Source organism: Notamacropus eugenii, chromosome 4 (assembly GCF_028372415.1).
Source record: "Notamacropus eugenii isolate mMacEug1 chromosome 4, mMacEug1.pri_v2, whole genome shotgun sequence".
NCBI classification, from domain to species: Eukaryota; Metazoa; Chordata; class Mammalia; order Diprotodontia; family Macropodidae; genus Notamacropus; species Notamacropus eugenii.
The window spans coordinates 42,019,491-42,040,891 of NC_092875.1; the positions used below are offsets into that span (position 1 = coordinate 42,019,491).

General features: G+C 37.2%; 1 long non-coding RNA gene across 1 annotated transcript in view; it reads left to right on the top strand.

Moving 5' to 3' along the window:
* The window catches only part of LOC140498085 (uncharacterized), a 42,213-nt gene extending 22,586 nt beyond the window's left edge, over nt 1-19,627 (top strand). The window contains exon 3 of the long non-coding RNA XR_011965000.1: nt 19,235-19,627. This is a non-coding gene — a long non-coding RNA (uncharacterized lncRNA). The remainder of the gene's footprint in view (nt 1-19,234) is intronic.
* Nucleotides 19,628-21,401: the final 1,774 nt, after the last annotated feature.

Genomic DNA, 21,401 nt, shown 5'->3' on the forward strand with positions numbered 1-21,401 from the left:
CAAGTGTTATCAGTCTCCCTCCATATTTTCTATTCCTTGTAAATACTCTTTCTTGAATGGCTCCTTTATGTGAGATAATTTCCTCCATTCTTAATCTCCCTTCCCCCTTCTCTTTGTGCATCACCCTTTCTCCTTCCTTTTTTCTTTTGAGATTATTCCCAGAACAATAGACTTACATCTATTCCATCTGTTTAAATAGATTCCTTTTAATTGACCCAATGATGATTAAGCTCTTAGGGTCCCCTTTATTATCTTCCCACACTGGGATGAAACAATGTGATCTTATTAAATCCCTTATGAGTTCTTACTCATATTTACCCATTTATGCTTCTCTTTTGTCTTGTCTTTGAATGACAATTTCTCTACTCAGTTCCATTTGTTTCATTGGGAATGCATGAAAGTCTATTTCATAAAAAATCCATTTTTCCCCCAGAAGAATTGTACTTAGTTTTTCTGTGTAGCCTATTATTGATTGCAATCCTAGCTCCTTTGCCTTCTGGAATGTCATTTTCCAAGCACTCCATTCTTTTATAGTAGTAACTGTTACATCTTGTATGATTTTGCTTCTGATTGTGGCTTCATGATATTTAAATTATTTTTTTCTAGCTGTTTATAATATTTTCTCCTTATCTCGGAGCTCTGGATTTTGGCTATAATATTCCTGAATGTTTGCATTTTGTGATTTTTTTCAAAAGGCGACCAGTGGATTTTTTCAATTTCTATTTTGTAACTGAGCAATTCTCTTTAATAATATCCTGAAACATGATGTCTGTTTTTTTTTTTTTTATCGTGCCTTTCAGGTAGTCTACAAATTCTGTAATTATCTCTCCTTAATCTACTTTCCATGTTAGTTCCATTTCTTTTGTGATATTGTACTTTTTAAAATTTTTCATTCGTTTGTCCTTTTTTATGTCTTATAAAGTCATTAGTTTCAACTTCACTGAATCTCATTTTTAAAGAGTTATTTTCTTCATTGAAGTTTTGTACCTCTTTTACTATTTGATTAATTCTGATTTTTAATGAATTTTTCTCCAATATTGTGGTGCCTCTTTCTCCAAGCAGTTAATTCTCTTTTCATGGTTTTTTTTTGGTATAATTTTCATTTGTTTTCAAAAACAAATCCCCTACTATTCTTATTTTTTTAGATTACTTAATACTGTTTTTAAAGCTATTCTAAGCATTCTTGTTATGCTTGTGTCCGATCTGTGTTTTTCTTTGAGGCTTTGCTTGTAGGTGTTTTCAAGCCATTGTCTTAATTTGTGTCTTGGGCATCCTTATTACCATAGCATTTTTTTAATAGTCACATTCTTTTGTTGTTGTTTGCTCATGTTGTTTGACTTTTGCTTTTGTTTTCTCATTTTTCCAGGAAATTTCTGGATTTTGGACTTTATGTTAGAGTTGCACTGTGCACATCTCTGGGATGGGGGAATGGCTGGCTAGTTTAGTTTTCTCTCTTTTGTGTCCTGCTACTTTCACAACTCAGTCTAGGGGCCTCTAAGTTTTTGATGCTTTCACTGTGGTATGATCTGCAGAGAGGTCTGGTCACTACCTTCCTCATAAAGAGAGTGTTCACTGTAGTTCTTACCCAGTTAGGCCTTTTCTCACTCACTACCTTGACCACTCATCTTCTCCCTAGAACTGTGACCCTGAACTGGGTAATGGGAGACAGACCTTCCAAAGAGCATCCATTCCTGCTTCCAGTGCTATTACAAAGGTTCCCTGGGATTCACTTGTGACCAAGTGTTTATTCCCCTTACTATTCCTGGAGCTGGGCTGTTCCTGTTGCCACTACAGCTACTCTCCAAAATCACTGCTGCTTCCAGTATGCTATGTTGTCCATCAGTCACCTCCACAGTGTCCACAGACCTCTTTTTCTGTCTTTCTAAGCTGTCCTGGAATAGAAAAATGACCTACTGTCACCTTTTCGTAGCTTTCCAGCTCCAAATTTGGTTTAGTGCAATTTTTAAGTTGTAGAGGGGGTGGACTGGGAAAATTCAGAAAAAAAGCTGGCTTTACTCCTCCATCTTGGTGCTGTCCCCAAGAATACAACAATTACATGGAAACAGCAACAATAAAAACAGACTTGAAACTGAAAGCTTGGCTTCATAGAAGGGATGAGAAAATGTACCCTTTTCCATTCTTTACAAACATGTAGAATTGTGGATTTGGAACATTGCCTTTGTCAGGCTGGGTGAGTTTTACTGATTTTATTTTTTTTTCTCATCTTTATTTTTCATGTTTTTTATAGAGGATGGTTATTTGAGTAGGAGACAAGGAAGAAACATATTCAAAAACAAAGATGATCTAAAAACAAAGGATGTCAACAAAAATCTGAGTGACAATATAGCCTAGAGTATAGCAAGGCAGTATCTTAGTCATGAAGTCAGTCAACAAACATTTATTAAGCACCAACTATGTGTCAGGGACTACACAAGTTCTGGGGATGCAAAGAGAGACAAAAATAGTTCCTGCTGTCATGGAGCTTACTCTTTAGAGGAAAAGACAAAAGACAACTACGTATACGTAAGCAAGACATATTTAAGTCCCATTTTGGACACATACCGACTGTGTGATCCTGGCCATGTGACTAAACCTCTCAGTGCTATGGACAACTCTATGTGAAAGCAAATGGAAATGATGATTTGCATTACTTGAATAGATTTCCATGCTGGGAGTTTCCTATATCAATGAAATGAAAGGACAAGTTCATATCCCTCCCCCCAACAACAACAAAACAAAGTCCTAAATGGCAAACATATTTCAATAGAAAAGAAAAGGGATACAAAAAACCTGGAAATAATGCATGTCTTCCCTGATGCCTCCTTGTGCCCAATGGTCAAAATACTACCCTCCTGATTCTGAGATGACTCTCTTTTAAAGATCAAGTGTTAGAAGGGCCTCAAACTCCACTGGTTCTCAGACTAGAGTTGTCTTGTCAATTTAGCTGCTAATGACACACCAAGAACTTTTCAAACTTGTAGGAAATCTCCAAAATGACACATGAGAACAGTGAATGGATTGGAAAACATACGAGATTAAAAATAACCATTATCCCCCTACCTCATCTGCCTATTTGGAATGTTTGATCAATTATCTCCCCTATTTCAGTGGCACATGCCTACAGGGGGAAAAGCCTTGCTGTTGATATGTGACAGTTCTTGAAAATCAAGAAACAGCATTGTTTTCTTGGTCATCTGCCAGCCATGCACACAAATGATGGGGCTTGCAAAGAAGTAAAGAAAAGAATCTTTTAGAGACAAATCCAAGGCTTTTGAAAAGCTGGAGAGGGAAGTGGAACTTGGCTTTAGGACCGAGACAACAATCTCAAGAAATGCCAGCAGGCTTAAGGAAATTCAGAAGTTGTCTATTATTGTATTTCTTATTCTGGGCAAAACTTCGAGGCTTGGAATAAAATTTCCCATGTAGGCAGAGGATGTGTACATGATGGTAAAGCAAGCAACGCAAAGTGTGCTAGTATAAGACAAAAGGAAAGAAGACCTCTCCTTCCTCACATTTTCCTGAAGGCTTTATCTGAACTTCTCCTTTCTTCCATCATGCCCTATCAACATTATACTAAACTGATCTGTGTATATGTCCCCATATAATATAAATGCCTTGATACAACAACTGTGTCATTACTTAAATTTGTTGTCTCTATGTGCCTTGATCATTTGTTGGACTGGACCTGTGACATCATTAAAATGAAGACCTTCCAGCGTGGATTCTCCCTCCAATGATGTTGATCAACAACTTGTTTATAAAAGAAGAACAAGGCCATGGATATGAATTCTGGCTTCATAAGAAGATACTTGTGATCTGGCTCATTGCTGAAGAAATCAAATTTTGGCATGATTGAGGTTATCACAAGGATCATGCATGGTAATAGACTCATGCTCTGCCTCCTTGCTCAGAGACTCCTGGTTGGTCTTCAAAATCTTTGCCATTGAGAATGACTGAAGAATCATTAGGAAGAGCTACTCATTCAGAAAGCTCAAATGGATAAACAAACCACCCATTTCTCTTTTCACGACTCAGTGAGTATATGGATGAGAAGAAATCAAGGGAAAGGAATTTTCCCCAATTGGGGAAAATAGCTATGAAGGCTTCACCTATCTGACAGTGAGAACAGGGGCTCTTCTCAGTGAGGCAGGATTCTTATTGTTGTTCAGTCATTCAGTTGTGTCCAGCTGTTCGTGACCATGGGCCATAGCATATCAGGCTCTTCTATCCTCCATTATCTCCCAAAGTCTGTCCAAGTTCATGTTCGTTGCTTCTAACCATCTCATCCTCGACCATCCCCTTTTCCTTTTGCCTTCAATATTTTTCAATATCAGGGTATTTTCCAGTGAGTCCCATGTACTCATTATGGGGCCAAAGTATTCAAGTTTCAGCTTCAGTATTTGATCTTTCTGTGAATAGCCTGAATTAATTTCTTTAAGTGTTCACTTATTTGATCTCCTTATTGTCTAAGGGACTCTCAGAAGTCTTCTCCAGCACCACAATTCAAAAATATTATTGAAGAGAGAGAGATGGGAAAGCTGGTTCAAATTTGAAAGAATTCACTTAGACCTTCTCTGTAGCCAAAGGCAGCTTTCTTGACACAAAAGCACACAAACTTGAGGTTTACCAAGAAGCCAAGCAAAAGGCAGTGATATAGGAAAAGGATCAGACTTATATACACAGCCTGTAAGATGATGATGTAATTTTAGGGTTTCTAATTGGGTTTGGAGATTTAGGGACAGGATGAGAAAGGTGGAGGACACAAGATAAAGCAGACAGGGAAAACTTTATGACCCAGGATAGGGGAGGGGAGACAGGGAATTTTATGGTCCAAGATAAGGGAGAAGTTTTATGGTGTTTCAAAATAAGGGGGGTAGACTTTAGGGTGTCTTCAGGTTAGAAAATAAACCAGGGGCTTCACAAAGTTAATCCTTAATATTATTTTTAGCTTTTAGGGCACTGTTTGTATCCATATCAACATCAATTCTGCGGTGCTCAGCTTTCCTTATAATCCAGCTCTCACAGACATCCATTGCCATTAGAAAAGCCATAGCTTTGACTATATGAACCTTTGGCAGCAATGTCTCTGCTTTTTGGTGTTCTGGCCAGATTTGCCATAGCTTTTTTCCAAGGAGCAAGTGTATTTTAATTTCATGATGGCAGTCTTCATCTGCAGTGATCTTTGAGCCCAAGAATATAAAACCTGACACTGCTTCCATTTCTTCTCCACCTATTTGCCAAGAAGTGGTATTGCCAAGATCTTAGTTTTTTTCTTTGATATTAAACATCAAGGCAACTTTTACACTGTCCTGTTTCACCATCATCAAAATGGGTTCTAGGATTGGTCCTCAAGTCACTGGTTGCTAAAACCACTTCATGTTTTTTCCTGATCACAGGATTAATCTGTAAGTCTGAGAAATGGATATTTTCAGCCTTGGCAACTACATTGTAGGCTCAAAAGACCCAGAGTCATGGAGACTTCTCAGTGCTCCTTGATTACAGAGATTTACTTTCTGTATCTGCTTCCTTCTCAGAGGAAAAGATGACCAAAGACAGTAGCAAGAACCATACATGCCAGGCTGGCCAGAAAATTAGAACTTGGAAGGAATTGTTCAGACACTGTTGATTCCAGATTAAATTAAAATACCTCTTCAGCACTCTCATGAAGTGTTTCAAATGTTATGCTCTACATATCGGATGTCTGGGAAGATATAAGAGGAATTATGAATATTTGTTTCATGTTTTAAGTATTTGCGGATATATTTTTATGAATTTTCTGTTTTATAAACATTTCTTTTGTGTTGGAGAAAATAAATAGCTGTCCTCTACCTGGTGCCTAATATTTAGTATGTTGAGTGACTTTTATAGAAAAAACTGTTAATCTTTTTTCTTTTTTTTTTGGTGAGACCCTAGATGTGAACCAGAGAGATTTTACACAGAGTTCTACTCTGGGAAAGGGGAAATGAGCTAATATGCAAAATGTCTAATCCTTTTGCTTATGGTCCAGGCTCCCTCAAAATTGAATCCATTCTGCTTGAGCCCAAAGTCAGGACTCCTTAAGGAGAGATGGATGTCCTGAGGGCCATGATGGATAACATCTATAACATTTTGTCTTATTGTGTTGCTGAGAGTTACTGAGAGGTTAAATGACCTCCAGACATAAATGTACACAGACATAAGGTGGTAGAGGGAAGACTTTGAACTCTATATTTCCTAATTCTAATGCTAGCAGCCCTCCATCCACCATGCCAGTTGATTCTTGACTTGTACATTGGAGGCACTCCATAACTTTGTTGAATTTATCTGAATTGAATCACAAAGGAAAGTTGGTAGAAGAGCAATCAAGGATCCAAGCATTGAGAAATATGGAGAGGAAATCATAATTGATGGTAGTTATAAAATACTGTTGATTTTGCAAAAGACTTCTTAAAAATACCCCTTTCTCCTCATGCTTGCCATCATCACTTCATACTTGGACTATTGCAATATCCTACTGGTGGGGTTGCCTGCCTCATATCTCTCCCTACTTCATCCATCCTCTGGCCACTAAAGGGATTTTAATAAAACACAGATTTTATCGTGTCACAATCCCTCCCCCTACTCAATAAACTCCAGTAGTTCCTTACTCTATCTGGGATCCAATATAAAATCCACTGATGCATTCAAAGCCCTTTATAACCTAGTTCCCTTCTTCCTTTAATCCTTAACATGTACTCAGATCCAGTAACAAAACAAAACATTTAATCTCTGACTGTAGGCATTTTCTTGTGCTTTTCCTCATGTCTGGAATGTTTTTTCTCTTTTATTCCCACTACTGACCGCGTTGGCTTCCTTTAAATTCCAACTAAAATACCATCTTCTAAAGGAAGTGGTCCTTAATTCTTCATAATTCCAGTAATTTTTTCTTTTAGTTATTTCCCATCTATCCCATATATAGTCTATGTTGTTGTTGTTGAACCTTCATTATGGAAAAAGGAACAATGATATCCTGAGGCTGATGTCATAACTTGCATGTGAATTGGATTTACATGAGGCCAAAGTATACAAAGTTGTCAGCCTCACTTTCTCCTCCAAAGTCCAGTGGCAAAACAAAGTCAAGACAATTGGGGATAGCCCAGGATGCAATGATATTGGCCTTTCTAAATTAAAGTCTTTTTTTGATTTCAGTTTGTCTGAGGCAATGTCCATTCAATAACAAAGGGCTAACAAGAAAATGAGACAAAAGATGGCCTAGTTAACCATAACAAAAATATTCATCTGGGAGCTGAAGACTCTCAGAATTTCTGGCTAGAATAGAAAGTAATCGCTATTTATGCTCATTCTAAGTCATCAAAGCATGAACAATGAGCCACTGAGGCTTCAACAGTGTGGTTATCATTGGTCATTCATTGAAAGCTAGAGTGATTTGGGTTTTAAGGCATAGTTAAGTAGCTCTATTTGAAACAAAATAGGCTTTTTTTCCCACAATAAAAACTATATGGGAGAAAAAGAAAATTGTCCTAACTTTGTGAAAACAACAATAATAAAAATAAATAAATTAATATAACAAAATTAGCCACCAATCCCAAATATGTTATATGGTATTCCTATGGAAGGAGCACCCACATGTAAGATTATAGTGCCCCAAGTGGAGAAAGGTACCACATGTGGTGAGGGGAGGAGGAGAAACAAGGAGGAGGAGAAGGAAATAGCAGCATTTCCCAACTTCTCCTCACACTGACTGTTTGGGTCCTCAAAGGAGAGACACCACTCTTAGAAATGATGATAAAGACAGTTGATACAAAGCTTTCTTCTAATAACCTGGTATACAACTTCCCAGAAATGCACACAGCTAGAAGTGTGTAGGAAGAGTGAATTTAAACTGAAATCACAATAGTGGTGAGGTGCATATGTACCAAATATGTGGGACAAGGTTTAACTCAGACCAGCTCTGGAAGTCTTTCTTGTGTAGAGCAGTTTTCTTTGTAGACATCTGCATGTATATTGTCTCCCCCATTAAACTGTATTCTCATTGAGGACAGGGATAGTCTTTTGTCTCTTTTTTGGATCCCCAGCACTTAGCACAGAGCTTGGCACATAGCAAGGGCTTAATATTTATTGAATAAACATAAAATGTCTTAATTAAGCCCCTGCTCCACTAACAACCATGGGAGGTAGATATTATGAGTATTATTTATCCCCAATTAAGGGAAGTCTGAATCTGATTTTCCATTACCATAACAAGTATCAAGGTAAGGAAATTCTCTTTACTAATGAAAATCTGATTCTCTCTCAGAGAATTGTCTGGAGCTCTGTAAGTTTAAATAACTGGCCCAGGGTACCTCAGCCAGTCTATGACAGAGAAATAATTTTAACCCAGTTCCTTCTGATTCCAAATCCAATATTCTAGCTAGTTTTCAACTCAAGAGCCTAGACAGATTGATGGATGTGTGACATATGAAAAGGTCAAGAGACATAGTTTCTGAGTAATTAATCATTTTATTAATCATATTAGAAAGAAGATACTTAATAAAAGGGATCAAAGGCACTCTTGAATGCCAAAGACCTCTCATGGGACCCACTTTATGCTTATATGCCTTTGAAAGACTGAGTGTTCCTGAGGAGACTCAGCAATCAACTCTGGTTAACAAGTAATAGTTATAATGAGAGGTGGATCTATTCTAATGAAGGACTGGGAGACATGGTGAACTATGTCATTGATAGAGAGAGACTCTCTTAAGCCAGACTACCCAGAGCTTTGGGCAATCTAGTCTTCTTGAGGGGAACACAATGGGCTAAAATCTACCTTAGATTAAATTCTTTTTAAGCTTTTTTAATTCAGTGGAGTCTCCCACTCAGGACTGAAAGGCATGTACCCCAAAAGGCATTTGGGCAATCTCATTCATCAACAATGTCTTTCAGAAACTGGGTTTCTGAAAAAAATGATGATCCTAGTTCAATAATTAATTATTAATGTGAGAGGAAATAATCATTTCTCTTGGATAAATAGATGACAGATCATTTTTAAGTACTTACTATATATTTGATGCTCTGCTAAGAGCTGGGAATATAAGAATGAGCAAAAAAAAAAGAGCTGTCATCAAGGAGCTTATATTTGAAAATGGAAGACAACATATGAAGGGGATAGTGGGGTTGGGTGAGGGAAAAGAAGTACCTGAATGCTGGCAAGGAGACTGAGAAGTCTGGAGAGTGAGGAGTGGTGCCATGAATACACTTAGCATTCGTGCCTGGTCACCTGACTAAATAATGATCTGGGCCAAGACTTGCCAATCACAAGAAAAGTGACTACAGAAACCTTTTTTGATTCTCCTAGCTTCCAGTGTCTCTCTCCCAAGTATGCATACAGTTACTCGTCTATACTTCTCTGATGGAATATAAGCCCCTTGAGGGCAGAGAGTATTTCATTTCTGCCTTTGTATCTTTCAGAGCTTAGCACCATGCCTGACAAACAGTAGGTGTTTGATAAATGTTGATTGATTGATAAAGCAAAATTTGTCAAAGTTCCAATATTTTGAAAAATATTCCATTGTTAACAGAACAACTTCAAAACTTACTGCCCTCCAAATATTCAGATGCAAGTCTATTCCACTTTGCTTCAGGGAAGAGGAAGACTTAGAAACAGACCATTAACGACCGTTAACCATGTACAAAAGTACAGACAAGCAGAGAAATACAAAACCAAATAGATATGTACAGATAGAAGAGGCCTGATGGAAAATTATTTATCCAAGACTATTATATAATTTAGGAACATCTGTTCTGTAACAATACATCACATACTGGAAATGTGTTTGTAAACATTAACATCTATGCAGTAATTTCAGGAGGAAGAGTGCTGAAAGTTTACCATAAGGGAACATGATTTTCATCTAATGCTTTTAATTTTTTTAATGTTTTGTTATGATGTCTTTAATTTTATTTTGTTATTGCCAAAGCATGATATCATCACCTTGAATGAATAGTATTTATTAGGTCCTTACTATGTATTCAATAGATAGAGATGACAGATGAAAGGTTATTACCTTTACCATTCATTAGAGACAAGGTTAAGCAAGAATGGTACAAATATAAAAGTGAAATAGCCCCTGCCCTTAAAGTATACATTCTAATGGGGTAATTATTCATTTTTTTTGTGAGTGTGTGTGTGTGTATGTATGTGTGTGTGTGTATATTCCAACATATACACACAAAGTTCTTACATTCTTGGAGATTATTTATGGAGATTACTTATAAACATAGAGTTGTATACAAGTATTCATATATATATACATAGACATATGCATATAGGTATACACACATACACACAAGTACTTCACAGCCCCTATACCATACATGTACATATATGTATATTATATGTACACATATTTATATATACATATATGTGTGTACACATACATACTTACACACACATATACATACACTCACATACACATGTATGGAGAGAGTGAGTTGTTCATTCTTCATTTTCTAAGAGGAACAGTGACGTCACAAGGTAATGTCTTGACTTGCTCATAAATTGGATTTAAGTGAGGAAGACTTGCACAAAGTAGGGTCAATCTTACTCTCTCCTCCAGAGTCGTCAAAGTCAAATACCAAGACAAAAAATCAGGATAACTGGTGATGGCCTTGGATGCAGTGTTTGAGCTTGGCATCTATGAGGTCTGACCAATTTCTAGGCTCTCAGCCAACCTCATTCTTGTTGGAACAAATTATTCTCAGCCTCCCATCCCATCAGCAGAAGTCTTCACCTGCTCTGAATAGACATCCACCTAACTGACTGATGGATTTGAAGTAGTTAGGTGGTGGCATGGTGGATAGAGTGTTGGGCCTAGAGTTAGGAAGATTCATCTTCTTGAATTCAAATCTGGCCTCAGATACTTACTAACTCTCTGATTCTGGGTAAGTTGCCTGTTTGCCTCAGTTTCCTCATCTTTAAAAAAAATTCTGGAGGTGGAAATGGCAAATCACTACATTATCTTTGCCAAGAAAATTCCAAATGGGGTCATAGAGTCAGGCAAGGCTGAAAGAGTTTTATATACACACACACACACACATGAATGTGTGTATGTATATATGTATACATACATGAATATAGGTGTACACATATAAGTGTGCGTGAGTGCATATACATACACATACATGCTCATGTATATTATTTTCTTCCTTGAGGTTTTGCCCAGTCCTTCAAATATTAGCCCGTTCTGTTACTTCACTTGACTTTATATTTCCTCTTCCCATACTTGGAATATACTTGTATGTGTAAATGTGGTTTTCTCTAAATTGAATTCAAGCTTGTAGCTATGCCTAGAATCAGTCATTCAATTAAGCATTTGTTAAGTCCTTATGTTATTATAGACACTGAACATTGGGGATACCAAAGGGAAAAAAGCAAAAAAATGAAGCAAAGTCCCTGCCTTCAAGGGGTTCACAATCTGTAGTGATAATGCATTTTTGCTTATTGTTAATGTAACTTGGCTTTTTAATGGGAAGATCTTTCCCATCCATTAATAGGCCCACGTGACTTACTTAAGTCGCATGGAAATCTGAGTCACATGAGTCAAATCACATGGAACAGGAAGGGATACAGCAGGAGCAGAGCTGAGAGAAAGTAGACTAGTAAAAGCTGGGAAGGACAGATGAAGTAGGCAGCTAGGATTGTAAGTATTTGTTTGTGGAAAGGCCTGATAGTGTGTATAGACTTCTTGGTTTCTATGATGGATTTCTTTGTTGCTATGATGGATTTGACTTTCTGGTGTTGGGATTCAGCTTTCTGGTGTATGAATAAATGTTTTGGTTCTGTCTTCCATGTGTAGAGCCTATTATATTTTTGCAATTCAGAATTGCCAGCATATTCATGGCCACCATAGGCTCTGTGAATATTGCATTGGTGCTACACAGTCTAATGTGAAGGATGACATATAAACAACCATGTACAAACAAGGGTAAATTATAATCAGTTTCAAAGGGCAGATACTAGCATTGAGGAGGATCAGGAATGGCCTCTTGTAGACTGTTGGATTCTAGTTGGCAATGGAAGGAAGCAATAGGTATTGCCTTTGTAATAGAAAGCAAAGAACATGCAATACACAAAGGATAGTAGATCTAGAGCTGGAAGAAACCTATTCCAACTCAATTTTACAGATGAGGAAACTGAGGCAGAGAGCTGTGAAGTGACTTGCTCAGAGTCACATAGTTGCAGCTTATAAATATCCGAGGTATTATTTGGACAGCTACTTCTGACTCCAAATCCAGAGTTCTATGCACAACACCATGCTGTCTTTTCCTCTTCTTGTATCATCCTTGCCCCTGCACTGTAAGACTTATTTATGCTTAGTAAAGGGATATGAGGGTTAAGAGCAGCATTTACTAGAATGAAAACCTATTTTGTCCTTTGCTTTGTAAATTGCTATGAAATGGCCTACTTCTCACTTTTTAACTTCAAAAGACCCTATTGCAAACATAGTGAGTGGCTCATCATCACCATGGATTTTGGGAGGTCCTCCACCTTACAATTACACTCACCTGGCATTCATAGGGATTGTAGCACCAGACAATTTTGATTGTAGTACTGAGACTTAACTAGGGTAGGGCCACTGAAGCTTTGCAGTAGGGTGAAAAATTTAGAGGATAGGATACACTGATAATTTTTTTTTCTGGCCTGCCCACTCCCTTGTCTCTCATACTGGCAGTTTGCTTCCTCCTAAAAGTAATTTTTTTACCTGCCCTTTCAGTGACTCCCTCTGCCCATATTTTTTTCCCTTTCAGCAGTGTAGAAACACCCCAATGTTCATTGCAACATAGGCATACTTCCATTCCCAATGTCCCTCCGTCATCCTGCGCTTTTTCCCCAACCCCCGAAGTGTCCAGTACTTAAGCAATAAGAAACTTTATTATGTCCTGGGACTGACTTCTCTACTTACTGTGCTTCAGGTCATATATTTCTCCCAAAATACTATTTTCCTTACTCTTTTGGGTAAATCTGCTGAACTGTAGGATGCTCAAGTACAACATGTATATGTCCTTTGTTCCTTTGATATTTTGTTACCTTGTTCTCTTTCTCTCTCTCTCTGTCTCTCTCTCTCTCTCTGCCTTTCTCTCTCCTCCTCCCTCCTTCTTACCCTCCTTTCCCACAAACTCCACCTCTCTGTTTCCATCTATCTGTCTATCTCTCTCTCTCTGTCTCTCTCTGTCTCTCTCTCTCTGTCTCCCTCTCTCTGTCTCCCTCTCTCTGTCTCTCTCTGTCTCTCTCTCTCTGTCTCTCTCTCTCTCTCTCTCTCTCTCACACACACACACACACACACACACACACTCACACACACCCACTTTTCAAGTCTTGATTTTTGCTAAAATTATTTAGGGTTTATAGAGTTAGAAGTGAAAAGGTCCTTAGAAGTTGTATCATCATCTAGTCCTCTCATTTTGCAGATGAGAAGGAAACAGGAAAATTTAAGCAGCTTGATCAAATACATGTAGGTAATAAGAGGCAGAATCAGGATTTGAACCCAGATCTACTGTGCATGATACAAGCAAAAGAACACCACCTTGAAAATCATTGAACCTGGATTAAAATCATACTTTTGAAGCTTTAGTAACTGTGTATACAAACGTGGTCAAATCACTTATCCTCCCATGAACTCAATTTCATCCTCTGTAAAATGAAAGGGCTGGACTAGGTTTCTTCTAAAATCATCTTTAGCTCTAGATATATGCTTCTAAAACCAGAACTATAAATGGTTTCCAGATATATTCTGGGAAGTGCAGACTGGGTCTTTAAAATACACATTGAATAAGAATGTGAGATGGCAAGAGAAAAAAAAAAAAGACTCAGGTCAGTTGTTTTATTTTTAGGTAAGCAATGCTGCAATGGATAATTGGATTAAAACATAAGATTAACATTTCATGAAATGACATCCTGTCTTCCTGTTTCAAATAAAGAATCACTATGAGTCTGCAAACATAGAAAGTGGGAAATAATGGTTACACTTGATCAGATCTCCCTTTCATTAGAGAGAGACAGAAAGAGAGACAGAGACAGAGATAGAGACACAGAGATAGACACAAAGATACAGAGACACAAAGAGAGACAGCCAGAGACAGATGTAAAGAGACACAGACAGAGACAGAGATAGAGACACAGAGACACAAAGAGAGACAGCCAGAGACAGACGTAAAGAGACAGAGACAGAGAGAAAGACAGAGAGAGATAGACAGAGACAGAGAAGATATAAAGACTGAGATACAGAGTGAAACAGAAAGAGAGACATACAAAGACAAACACAGAGACAGGGACAAAGTGAAAAGGAGAAATGTGCACTTTATATTATGACCTTAGGCAAATCATCCAAACTCTCTCAGCCTCAGTTTTCCCATCCGCAAAATGAGGATTATAACGTTTACATCTACTTAAAGGAATGAATTGAATTGAATTGAATTGAAACTATTATTATATACCAAACATTATACTATAAACTAAGGATACAAATACAAAAACAGAATTAGCCTGTGCCCTCAAGGGTCTGATATTATAATCAGTAAAATGAGGAGGAAAGCATACAAGAAAGACCATAAAGTTATTAAAAAAATGAGTGAGGCTCTAGAGGAGTAGATTGACCTAACTTATCCAGGAGCAGTAGCATAGTTTACTTGATCATGATTCAGAGTTCCAATTATTCAACCAATAAACATTTATTAAGAACCTAAGATATGCCAGACATTGTGCTAAAAATTCCCATGATTCTTTTCTTTGGAGGGCGTAATTTTGTTACTTCAGTTTCTATTGAAGCTTCACCTATTACTGAAGGTGGGGTAGCATGCTTGCCAAAGGTCAAAACATGTCATAGTATTTTCTATTCCTGCCACTGGATTGGGGTGTTAGATTTGTCTCTATGAAGGCAAAACCAGCTTTGGATAATATAAATAACCTGTTGGCTATTTGAGGGGAGCTTTTAATTGACCAGGAAAAAAAAGACAATATTTGATTTCCCCATGTTTGTTCTATCATCCTAATGTGCCTCTCTGTGAAACAAATATAAGAATTTAATAGATCCCATCCATATACACATTTCTGAATCAGTTCCAATACTTTGGACAAGGGAAAAAATATAGGAGCTAGGTGGAGAAATGCCACTTAAGTGAAGAGCAAACATTTTTATTACTGCAGTGAAATTATTTTTTATCATAATGATAGATTTTGTTTTAATTAGAAAAAAGAAATCTGATTCAGAAAAGGGCTTGGGCCATCAACACATGGCTCCTTTATTGTAGGTATGTGCAACCATTAACAGGTGGTTAACAAACTCATTATTTCCTGCAGGTCTTTACCTTTTGTTTCAGAAGGCAGAGAAATTCTTTATAGTTACGTGTCCTTGGGTAATGCAGCAGCTGCTGTTTATGCAAATTCTTGCTTACTTGCAAATACACCCGTGTTTATTTTGTGCCTCACCAGCTGTCAAGAAAGACTTTGGAAGAATAATTTCCATACTTAAAACAGAGACTTTATTCTGTCTTCCAATTGTGAATCCCATGCCCCTGCAGAGTCACAAAAGGTTCTTTAGGGTTGGGCATAGGAGGTGTAATGCCCACAGTTTTCTACCAGTCTCCTGCCCTGTCACACCTGAGAAGTACGAGACTTCCTTGGGATCTGGGTTCATCCTCAGAATTTTCCAGGAGGAAATGACACTTGCCAGAGAGCTGCTTTGGGGGAAAAGTTTTCTTTTTAATTTTTTTTCATGTGAGTTGAAAAGGATAGATTTTCAGCTGTTCCTTAATAGAGGCTGGGAAAACTGTCTCAACTGTCTACTATCCTAACCACCTTTAATCAGCCTTTTTTTCATAAGCAAAGATGCTAAGCCACCATGCATGACAAAGAACATGCTTTTGAAGCCTAGGAATCTTTTCTCACCTAATGATCAGAAAAAAAGAAAAGGAAAGGACTTTTCTTGGCAAGCTATTGTGCTACTGATCTTTCTTAAGATTTCGTTTTATTTATATGATATAGTCTGGATTTTTTGGGGTGGGAAAATGATGAGAAGAAATGGAAATTGAGTTTTTAATTACTCTTTCCCATAGAAATAAATCTATAGAAAAAAAACAATAAATAGCAGGACAATTTGTTTCCACTAATTTTATCATTTACATTAGTAAACTCACCATCCTAGTTTTTGAAGCAAGGAAGACACACCCATTCACATACGAAATCCTGTGAAACTTACATTGACCTCAACAGATGCCATGCCATGATTCTTGGAATTCCAAAAGGTGCTTGCCATTCTCAGTTTCCTTGTCTGTAAAATTAGCTGAAGAAGGAAATGACATATTACTCTAGTATCTTTGCCAAGGAAACCCCATATTGGGTCACAAAGAATTAGACATGACTGAAACAATTCAACAATCACAGTTGCTGGTGATCTGAGTTTGAGGCTAAGTCTCTAAAATATGTGTGTGTGTGTGTGTGTGTGTGTGTGTGTGTGTGTGTGTGTGTGTGTGTGTGTGTGTGTGTGGTAGATCTGAGCTTGGAGCAAGACATTTCAATGAAGGTATTTCTCAGAGAAAATGATAAAAATGTCATGGGAGAAATGCATGTAGTAGGGAGGGGAAGATAGGGACCCACCATGGGACAGACCTGCAGCAATAATGATAATGAGGAATACTAAACTGACATTCCATGTGCTCCACTGGTATACATCTAATATCCAGAGTTATAGAAAAAAAAATCTGGCTAGTCTATATTTTTTCTCTTTCTCTCTCTCCCCCCTCTGTTTGTTTGTGTGTGTCTCTGTATATATCTCTATCTCTATATCTATATATAGGAATATGTGTATATGTATGTATGTGCATATATGTGCATGCACATATGAATGAATATATGTGTGTATATATGTATATATGCACACATACATATGTTGCATGACCATATGTATATACATACATGCATATGCGTATATATAATCCTTGTATCTCTATCTGCATCAATACCTATATCTACATTGACATCTATAACTGTATCTGTAACTAAATCTATTTCTATGTATATATCTCTATATCTATTTCTATATCAATATATCACTGGGCTGTGAAGCTGTGAAGTTTTACATCCTAGCTTTTGGACTGACTCCTTGAAATTTGCAAGACTGTAATGAATAGCATTGCCACCTTCAAATATCCCTATTGATTTGAAACATTGATCTATATGCAGCTACTTTCTTTCAAAGCTCCAGGTTAGTTTGGCTGCTGGGGAGTTTCTCTCCTGAAGTCACCTTTCACTGAATTTTATGAACTACCTTTAAATTCAAGCCTTGGCATAACCAACGAGTCAAGTCACCAAGCATTTATTAAGCACATGCTATGTGTTAGAAATTGTGCTAAGTCCTCGGGATAGAAATAAAAACCAAAAATAGCTTTTAAGGAACTCAGGGTCTAATTGGGGAGACAACATGAAAACAATTTATATATAATATACAATGATATATACACATACACACATATGTATATACATACACACACATATATTGACATCTGTCTACAACTGTATATGTATGTATACATAGACATATCTATTCATACATATACTCACACATATATATCTATGCACATATTGATATCTACCTATATACACATGTATATACACATGTATACTCACAAATATACAGACACATATACGTACATATATTGATTTATCTCTATAACTACACATATATACACACATGTATATACACAGAGACATGCATATATGCATGCATTCATACATACAGACATACACACACACACACATACAAGACCAAATGACTTTGGAAGAATTTTAAGGTACATTCACATTGATGAATCAACAGGCCAAGATCTCCTAAGAGTAATAGACTTCCCACCCCCTTCTGATGTACAGAATCACAGAATTATATAAGTGGAAGAGACCCTCCTTGTTCCCCATCTAACCCAACTCATATCCCAAAGTGAATCTGAAGTATACCATTGCTGACCAGTGACTGTCTAGTCTTTATATAAAGACTTCCAATGACAGAGATCTCACTGCCTCCCAAGGCATCTATCTCACTTTGGGACAGATCTAATTTTTAGGAAGTTTTCCTTGCCTAAATTTGTCTCTGTAGCTTTCAGGCCATTCTGAATCTTTCCTTTGGGACCAAACAGAACTAATTTAATCTTTATTCTACAAGAAATACTTGAGAATTCCTATAACATCCACTTTGAGTCGTCTCTTTCCATGCTAAAAAGCCCTAGACTCTTCACCTGATGCTCATGTAATGTGAACTTAAAATCATTCATCCTCCTGAATGCTGTGCTATGTTCACTCTCCCACTTATTATCAGTGGGACACCCACACCAGAAAACTTTGTTATATATTTGAAAGGAATAGTGCATAATAGATTCATAGTTCCATGAGCAATCACTTTTTTAAAAAAGAAATTATACTGTTATGGAAATACTTGTTCTACTCCATAAATTAAAAATTAGATGTAAATTATAAAAGAAACGCCTCTCCCCCCCAAAAAAATATTCTTAACACACACACACTCCTCATTATTATCGTTTCTTAGACCATATATGAACAGACTAAATTCATCACTTTGGACTTGATTTGCCAGAGTACTTGTCAGTGATGACCATCATTTTAAATATTCAGATTTTTGTTTTCCGCATGCAAAAAGACAACTTCCTATTTTGTGGAGGACCTGAGCTACTTCATGTTATTACTGAAAATCCCTAGGCTACCTCCAGAGAATACACTCTCTTAACAACAGCACTCATCCATCTCCTTTGGTCCATTGTTTGCTGTCAGTGTTTTACTCATCGTCATTCCTCCATAGTTTACCTGCTTTTGCCCATCTGTGGTCTTCCCCCTCCTGCCTCTGAATATGTGGGAAGATGGTTTCCTGACTGTGGAATGACAGCTTTCCATTCTTGTTTGTGTCTTAGAGTCCTCAGCTTCCTTTAAGTCATAGACTCAGGAATTTCTATATGAGTTCTTACATATGCAACACCCCTTCCTCCCATCTTTGAGTTTATCAATTATCTTTCCTTGAATTACATTATTTGGTTTTTTATACACTTTGTGTTTGCTTACCTGTTTATATGTTACATGCTAACACAATGCCCATCGCAGAGTAAATGCTTAATAAATATATTTTCACTGACAGTGACCTTAGTAGAATTTAGTTTCCTTAAAGGCATGGGCTAATTCATTTTTGTCTTCATATCCTAAGTACTGTGTGTTTTTCTCTAGATATTTGGTCAGTCCAAACTCCTTTGAACAATAAAACATATCTTTGATGCAACCAGCATGATTTCAGTCCAAAAATGGAAGCATTTGTATGACTTCATCATCCAAAGGAAGCCTCTCTTCAAGTGAGTCTCTGCTCCCTCCATCATCACAGTGGCTGATCTCTTTGGTATGAATACAACATATATCCTTATTTTAGTTCTTCTCTGTTTTTTTTGGTTTATTTTTGGCTTTGATCAGAGCATCATTTAGCAAGGTTATTTTTACTCTTGTAACTCTAAAGGAATTTTGAACAATGTTTAATATGGTAGAAGATATTTTGAAAAAGAAATATTAATGTGGCATTTGCTGTACTAAAGTGATACATTGTAATAATTAACAGTTAATAAATCAGAAGGTTCTTGTAACCCACTTGCAACATGTTTTAATCAATTTTGTCACAGTAAAAATCAATCTGCCTTGGAATATGCTTCTAAAGGATGATGTGTTCCATATTGATACCCTCACTGAGTATGCCATCAAAGTAAACATATAGATAATTCTTATAATATTTAATATAGATGGTAAGGTAACAAATGGGTTGATGGTTGTTGATAGTTTTGGCCCTTTTAAAAATTAATAGGCTGAAGATTTTTCCAATCTTGGTTTCATCTCCTGTTCCAGTTGCTTTATGATTTGCTCTCCCTATTGCCTCACAAGATGTAATATAGGTAACTGTAACCTAATCCAACCACATTTCCTGTCTTCTTTTTCTTTAGTGTCAAAACTGCCTTCCCTCTGACCACTTTCAAAATGTTTCAGTGTAGAGTTTTTGGTGTCTTTCAGAATAGAAAATGGTCAAAAGCAAAATTCTGGTTAGGAGGGAAAAGGAGAAAAGAAAAAGAACAACATAAGCAGGGTAGGAAACAGGATGGAGAGAAAGACACAGATAAGAATGATAACTGTGAATGTGAATGGGGTGAGCTTGTCCATGAAATGGAAGCAGATATCACGGTGGATTAAAAACCACAGTCCTACAATATGTTACATAAAAGAGTAGAAAAATGGGTCACCTAAAAGGAAGATGCATTGGTCATATGACAAGGTTGAAGAAGAAGAAGAAACCAACAGGTAACCTGGTTCATTCAGTAGTATCTGTATGGTATCACGAGATCGTGAGAAAAGTCCCCATACCATTTGGTTGGTATTCCTGTGATGATCCTGTGAAAATGGACAATAGTCACACAAATATGCAAGCACAGAAGAAATGTGATTTACATCATTGAAAGAACCACTAGAATTGATGAAATCACAAAATTGCTTTAATAGTTGAGGATTCTGAACATAGTCCTTTTCCTTTAGCAGCTATTTCAAATATACTTGTTCAATTCCCACTTGGGTCCTCCATCAGCTGGGGCCTCCTTTACCATCTGTCACTTCAGAAATCTCAACCTGTGAATCACAACAGGCAGTCTCTGCCAAATCCTCATAAACCTGAGAATTAAATCTAGAGCCATCAATTTTGACATCTTGGATATCTGGCAGTCTTTGCCTGTTACTGCAAAACCAACGGTCATTTGGTGACCGACACATATAAAAGTGTGCCTTTGGCTGCCAAGCTTTTCATAGGTATTTCTGTGAGCATTTAAGCTGGCAAGCAAGTTGGCCCAGAGTTTCAAATGCCTGGTCACAAGGAGAGTGGAACATGGGCTTGTCACCTTTAATAAGGACTATTGGGCTCTAATTGATAAATTACACATTGAAATCTTTTGGCTACATAAAAACACTAGTCTGGACATCACTATTCTGAAATGCCAACAGAGGTGGAAATCAATGGAAAACAGCAGGAAGACCTTTCTCAATCTTCTGTGTATTTGTTCTGCTGGAGCCAAAAGCTGATTGTGGGGATATAATCCTGCAAAGTTGTTTCTAGATGATGATTAAGATCTCTTTGTTTGACCAGCATCCAGATGTTTTACTGCCACTAAGTATGCAGACATTTAAATCTTTACCCAGTTTGGTCAACTAAAGATGGAACTGCAAGCATACAGATGTTTCAGGTGATTCTTCTCCACAGTTTTGGTTTATTTTAGCTTCAACAGAAGAGAAAGCAAAGGGTATGAGATACAGATGGACAGAGTTGGGGTTTAACCCAAGGAAACACTTCCTGATAAATGAAAATTGTTCAAGA